Genomic DNA, 6,630 nt, shown 5'->3' with positions numbered 1-6,630 from the left:
AGTTACCCCTAACATAACACAACTGTCCTTTGCACAACCAGAAATGCATAAGTCCCCAACCCAGATACTATTACATAAAGTTAACAATACTTACATGTTGATATGAAGTCAATAAATCTTACATCACATGATAAAGGAATAGGAAATAAAATCAAGATATTTTCTTAGTACAAGTGTTTACATGCACAAACATATTTTTAACAAAAGAAGGAAATACTCATGACAGTTACAGTCCTCGTTTCTGCATCTGGTCACGTGATCATAGCTGGTATTGATGACTACCTTCTTCTACTACCCATTCTGCAATCCCTTTGCCTTCAGAAAGCACCTCAGCAGGTCCTGGGTTTTTTCCTGTTGAAGTGACCCAAACCTTCATTCCTGAAGGGTCTGTACCATTTGTAGTCCTGCCTGGATTGGGCTGTTGTAGTTTCCCATTGACCTTAATCACAGGGCATGGTAATACTAAGAGATGTCCTAATGGATCTCCTGTATTCCATGCATACTCCTCTTTACCTCCATTGTGGAGTAGTAGACTGATTTTATCTTGGTAGTCTCAGTCAATTACCTCAGCCAACACTGTAACTCCCTTCTTAGACTGTTGACTTAAAGGTAGGAGGAGCCCAAAGTGTCCAGGTGGCAATCTTAATTTCCAGTTTAATGGAATCATTGTGTCTCCTGGTGGCGGCATTCTTCTCTCTGGAAAGAAGATCTCTAGGCCAGCAGAATGTAATGTCGCGGGAACAGGAAGCAAAAATTTTGATAGTGGATCACTAGGGGTAACTGTGAGTGGTTCCACTTCCACTCCCACCCCTTGATTTCTGGACCTGTGAATCCTGGCTATGGGAGAAACAGTACCATATATTGAATGTTGATTCAGAGCATACATGGCCTTCTGGATAGCTTTGCCCCAGCCCCGCAAAGTCACCTAGTTGGCATTGTAATTGTGATTTCAAAAGGCCATTCCACCATTCTATCAATCCAACTGCTTCAGGATGGTGGCGAACATGGAAAGAACAGTGAATTCCATGAGCAGGAGCCCACTGCCTCACTTCTTTAGCCATAAAGTCAGTGCCTTGGTCAGAGGCAATGCTGTGTGGAATACCATGATGGTGGATAAGACATTCTGTGAGTCCATGGATGGTGGTCTTGGCAGAAGCATTGCATGCAGTATAGGCAAACCCATATCTGGAGTAAGTGTCTATTCCAGTGAGGACAAACCTCTGCTCTTTCCATAATGTAAGAGGTCCAGTATAATCAACCTGTCACCAGGTAGCTGGCTGATCACCCCGAGGAATGGTGCCATATCAAAGGCTCAGTATTGGTCTCTGATGCTGGTAAATTGGGCACTCAGCAGTGGCCATAGCTAGGTTAGCCTTGGTGAGTGGATGTCCATGTTGCTGAGCCCATGCATAACCTCCATTCCTGCCACAACAACCACTTTGTTTATGGGCCCATTGGGTGACGACAGGGGTGGCTGTGGAAAGAGGCTTAGTGGTGTCCACAGAACGGGTCATCCTATCCACTTGATTATTAAAATCCTCCTCTGCTGAGGTCACCTGTTGGTGAGCACTCATATGGGATACAAATATCTTTACAGTTTTTGACCACTCAGAGAGGTTCATCCACATGCCTTTTCCCCAGATTTCTTTGTCACCGATTTTCCAATCATGCTTCCTTCAAGTCCCTTACCAACCAGCCAAACCATTGGCTACAGCCCATGAATCAATATATAATCGCACATCTGGCCATTTCTACTTCCATGCAAAGTGCACAACCAGGTACGCTGCTCAAAGTTCTGCCCACTGGGAAGATTTCCCTTCACTGCTGCCCTTCAGGGATGTCCTAGAAGAGGCTGTAGTGCTGCAGCTGTCCACTTTCAGGTGGTGTCTGTTAACCAGACCCTAGTCTTCCCTTCCTTTGTCAACTGATCATAGGGAACTCCCCATAAGATCACTGGTGCAGGCTGGGGGAGAGAAGGAAGGGTGGCAGGAGTGGAGACCAGGGGCACTTGAGCCACTTCCTCATGTAACTTACTTGGGCTTTCAGGACCTGCTAGAGCCCAATCTCTTATATACCACTTCAATTTGATGATGGAATGTTACTGTGCACGGCCAACTTGTGGCTAGATGGTTCAGTAAGCACTCAGTTCATCATAGGCAGTTCAGGTCACAAGGTGACTTGATGATCCATAGTCAAACGTTCAGTTTCCACCAAAGCCCTGTAACAGGCCAAGAGCTGTCTCTCAAAAGGAGAGTAGTTTTCTGCAGAAGATGGCAGGACCTTGCTCCAAAATCCTACAGGTGTCTGCTGTGATTCACCTATGGGAGCCTGCCAAAGGCTCCAAACAGCATCTCTATCTGCCACCAACACCTCAAACACCATTGGATCTGCTGGGTAATATGGCCCAAGTGGCAGAGCAGCTTGCACAGCAGCCTGGACCTGTTGCAGTCTTCTCCTATTCCCGACCCTACTCAAAACTAGCAGCGTTTTGTGTCACTCGATAAATGGATCGGAGTAACACACTCAAATGAGGAATGTGTTGTCTCCAAAATCCAAATAGGCCGACTAGGTGTTGCACCTCTTTCTTGGATGGAGGAGGGGCCAAATGCAGCAACTTATCCTTCATCTTGGAAGGAATATCTCAACAGGCCCCACACCACTGGACCCATAGAAATTTTACTGAGGTAGAAGGTCCCTGAATTTTAGTCAGATTTATTTCCCCACATCTGTCATGCACATGTCTCACCAATAAGTCCGGTGTGTCTGCTACTTCTTGCTCACTGGATCCAATCAGTATGTCACCAATGTAATGGACCAGTGTGATATCTTGCAGAAGCAAAAAACAATCAAAGTCTCTCCTAATAAGATTATGACACAAAGCAGGAGAGTGGATGTATCCCTGAGGTGGGACAGTAAAGGTATATTGCTGGCCTTGTCAGCTGAAGGCAAATTGATTCTGGTGGGACTTATTGACAATAATGGAGAAAAAGTCATTTGCCAAGTCAATGGCTGCATACCAGTTACCAGGAGATGTGTTAATTTGCTCAAGCCATGAAGCCACATCTGTTACAGCAGTTTCAATTGGAGTCACAACTTGGTTAAGGTTATGATAATCCACTGTCATTCTCCAAGATTTATCTGTCTTCTGCACCGGCCAGATGGGAGTGTTGAATGGGGATATGGTGGGAATCACCACCCCTGCCTCTTTCAAGTCCTTGATGGTGGCGCTAATTTCTGCAGTCCCTCCAGGGATGGAATATTGTTTTAAATTTACTATTTCCCTAGGTAAAGGCAGCTCTAATTGCTTCCCTTTGGCTTTTCCCATCATAGTAGCCCTCACCAGTCAGGGAGCCAAAATGGGGGTCCTACCATCTGCTAAGTATGTCTGTGCCAATTATACATTCTGGCACTGGGGAAATGACTACAGGATGAGTCTGGGTACCCACTGGATCCACTGTATGTCAGACCTGACCTAAAACTCCATTAATTACCTGGCCTCCATAACCCCTATTTTATTTTATTTTATTTTTATTTTTTTCTTGGTACCAACTCATATATATATATACGTACATATATATATATACATACATATATATATATGTATATATTTATTATACTTTCAGTTCTAGGGTACATGTGCACAACGTGCAGGTTTGTTACATATGTATACATGTGCCATGTTGGTGTGCTGCACCCATTAACTCGTCATTTACATTAGGTATATCTCCTAATGCTATCCCTCCCCCCTCCCCACATCCCACAACAGTCCCCAGTGTGTGAAGTTCCCCTTCCTGTGTCCAAGTGTTCTCATTGTTCAATTCCCACCTATGAGTGAGAACATGTGGTGTTTGGTTTTTTGTCCTTGGGATAGTTTGCTAAGAATGATGGTTTCCAGCTTCATCCATGTCCCTATAAAGGACATGAACTCATCATTTTTTATTGCTGCATAGTATTCCATGGTGTATATGTGCCACATTTTCTTAATCCAGTCTGTCATTGTTGGACATTTGGATTGGTTCCAAGTCTTTGCTATTGTGAATAGTGCCTCAATAAACACACGTGCCCATGTGTCTTTGTAGCAGCATGACTTATAATCCTTTGGGTATATACCCAGTAATGGGATGCATAAGCCCCTATTTTAACTGGAGGACCACAGTGATGTTTTGGGTCCCCCAGAATCAATGTCAGCTCAGAGCCTGTGTCCAGTGGTCCCTGAAATGTCTGATTATTTCCCTTTCCCCATTGCTCAATTATCCAGGTAAAAGGCTGGAGGCGTCCTTGGGGAAGAATGGGAGAAAGATTCACTGCATAAATTGTCGATAATGTAGTTGGGTCCTTCCTCAAGGGGACCCAGCCTCCCCTTCATTCAAGGGATTCTGGGTCTGTAAACTGGCTCAAGTCAAAATAGATTGAGGGACCGTGATTTTCTATTTTTATAATTCAAATTAGTCTTTTGTCCATTTGACCTAGAAGTTTGCTGCTTATATAAATTAAGTAGAAATGCAGTAGGCTTCCTATCAGTTTCGCTTCTAGGGACACCGTGATTAATTAGCCAATGCCAGAGCTCTACAGGAGTCAGAGTATTCTGATTGCCGCTTCGTCTCTGCTGTCCACTACAGCACCTACGGCCACCTTGCATTTGATGATTGACTGCTGCCACTTGGTTCCTGCAACCTCAGGATCCAATTATTCCCTTTGTATTTAAATTTTATACTTGACTGTGGTTCTCACCATTAGATCTGACATTCAGAGAAGAGTAATTAAAGGGCCCTTCAAAGATGCAGGTGTTGCTCTCACAAATGTATTTCACAAGGCATTGGACAAGGGTATATCTTCTGGACCCGCCCAGCTGAGATGACTGTGTCTAAAGTGACTAGTCCACTCCACCATCCCAATCTCCCTAAGCCTTTGGATCCCTTTTCTACATTAAACCAAGGGAGACCAGGAATTATCATTATCAACTCACTCAGAGTGGGCCATCTTTTAATCCATATTTCAGCTAACCAAGCAAATCAACTATTAGAACCTTTTTTTTAACTCCACAAGCTGCAACATTAAATGCAGATTTTCTACTTAGTGGGACAAAATCAATAAATTCAGCCTGATTCAACTCTATGTTTCTTCTACCATTATCCCACACCCTTAATATCCATTCCCATGATTGTTCTCTGGATTTCTGTTTATATAAATTAGAGAACTCAAACAGTTCTTTGCAAATGTAGTGCACTTCCTCATGGGTCACATTCTCAACCTCACCTCTAGGGTCTTGCAAGGACTTTAGTTTAGTTATAAGTCTAGAAGCAAACAGGGATGTTGGGGGTGGCTCCTGAAGGGAATCAACATTATTTTGCCTGGCAGCTTCCTCAGGAGAGGCCATCACTGTTGCCTCAGGCAGCGATGGATTTATCTCCTCAGGTAAAGGTGGAAAGGCTGATGGCAGCATGGGTTAGGGAGGGGATATTGTCATTACTGGGGATGGGGAAGCTCTTCCTTCTGGCAAAAAAGCTTCCTCAGAGTTTACAAACTCAGTGTCTCCATCTTCATCACGGTCCTCCCATACGTCCCCATTCCAAGTTGCAGGGTCCCATTCTTTTCCAATCAATGCCCTCACTTTAACAGTAGACACGTGGAGAGGCTGTTCATGCACCTTTCATTACAGGTCAGCCACTCACATGATGAGAGCTTGTGTCTGTTTTTCCACAATTTCAGCTCTGTCTCTTCAGGTGATGACTCTCACTCAGGGCAATCTTAGCAGATTTGAGGCTCAGGATCTTTTTCTGAAGCTGGGAGAGAGACAGAATCCCTGAGTTCATCATTTTCTTTCATCACTTTGTCCACTGGAGCAACCAACCAGCTTCATTATGTTCCTTGGTTCTCCACATATAATCAAAGGTATTATGAATAGAGTCACTAAACTTTTTGCCTCTCCTGAGTGGCGAATCAGGAGTGTCAAATGCATATATACATATATATACACACACATATATGAGTTTATAAAGTTTTAGCTTACATGATCACAAGGTGCCACAATAGGCTGTTTGCAAGCTTGAGGAGCAAGGAGAGCCAGTACAAGTCTCAAAACTGAAGAACCTGGAGTCTGATGTTTGAGGGCAGTAAACATCCACCACAGGAGAAAGATGGCAGGTCTAGTAAAAAGCTCATGCTGATTGACATGTGGGACACCCAGTTCTGGGCAGGAACTGACACAGGAACTGTTGAACCACAGAGCTGAGAGAAGAATCTTGGCAGAATGACTGCAAAGGAGATGATGTGCTAATTTCTTTTAAGGAAGCCTGGCGAGCCCAATTTGCTATACTGCAGGCCATTCCAGTTGGATTTGGCAGAGAATTATCCAATAGAAAACACATAGGTAGCAGAGATTAGAAAATGTCACTATCAGATCCTCCCTGTCCTTGTCAACCTTGGCTGAGTGGCATGTTGAAGTCTGGTTACTTTAAGAAAACGAATAGCTGTAGGGCTGTGAGATATTTTTTGGGACCTGCAAATTGAGGTTAGGAGCTATTTCTTCTTTACCTAGAGTGCACCTGGAGTGTTTATGCTGAGCTTTCTTCCTCTTTTCTTTCTTCTCGATCTTAAACTCTAAGGCCTCAAGGTATGTCAGAGCTTGAC

At 43.9% G+C, this 6,630-nt stretch overlaps 1 pseudogene; it reads right to left on the bottom strand.

The window, feature by feature from the left end:
- Positions 1 to 226: 226 nt before the first annotated feature.
- Positions 227 to 5,443, bottom strand: LOC134735977 (uncharacterized; annotated as a pseudogene).
- Positions 5,444 to 6,630: the final 1,187 nt, after the last annotated feature.

The sequence above is a fragment of the Symphalangus syndactylus genome, chromosome X (genome assembly GCF_028878055.3).
Source record: "Symphalangus syndactylus isolate Jambi chromosome X, NHGRI_mSymSyn1-v2.1_pri, whole genome shotgun sequence".
NCBI classification, from domain to species: Eukaryota; Metazoa; Chordata; class Mammalia; order Primates; family Hylobatidae; genus Symphalangus; species Symphalangus syndactylus.
The sequence above is the reverse complement of the archived record's forward strand: the minus strand, read 5'-3'. Positions and strand labels throughout refer to the sequence as shown.